Below are 619 nucleotides of genomic sequence, written 5' to 3'. Positions count from 1 at the left end.
CATCTCAAGAGCATTCTCCCTCAGCCTCTCAGTCTGCCGCTCGCAGGCCTGCATGAGCCGCTCCCACCAACAGCTTCATGTGTAAAGCATCTTCTGGAGTACGGCAGCTGCCAGCAGGGGCACTGAGGCAAAACTGAGCCTATTCACTTGGGCTTTCAGGTTTGTTTGCTTCCCAGATCCCTGGGAGGAGACGGGACTGCACAGAGAGTAAGCGAGGGCGGAGAAGCAGGTAGTTATCTACTGAGTAGGTAGAGTTAGCAGAAACCCTCAGTGGAGTCTGTAGATTGGGGGAAGTGGTGAATAGCCCCTAAGGAAGCCAGCTGTCCCCGTGTGGGCCTGCTCCCTGCACTATTCTCAGACGAGTCCTCATGACCCCTTTTGCAGGGCTGCTGTGACAGTGGCCTGACCAGCCTCCCTGGTTCTTTTCTCTCATCTTCCTGGTCCATCTTACAGTGATTGTTCACCTGAGAAGCATCTATTATGTGTTCAAGACTTTTTGGGCCTCTGAACACTATCACAGGGATCTGTAGAGAGAAAAAGCTTTAAGCACATCAGTGATTGACTTCTAATGGCCCAGGAATGGCCTGGTAGGGTGCTGTGCCTGCCTGCTCACGCTAAA

This window comes from Octodon degus, unplaced genomic scaffold (genome assembly GCF_000260255.1).
Source record: "Octodon degus isolate 3935 unplaced genomic scaffold, OctDeg1.0 scaffold00100, whole genome shotgun sequence".
Classification (NCBI taxonomy): Eukaryota; Metazoa; Chordata; class Mammalia; order Rodentia; family Octodontidae; genus Octodon; species Octodon degus.
The sequence above is the reverse complement of the archived record's forward strand: the minus strand, read 5'-3'. Positions refer to the sequence as shown.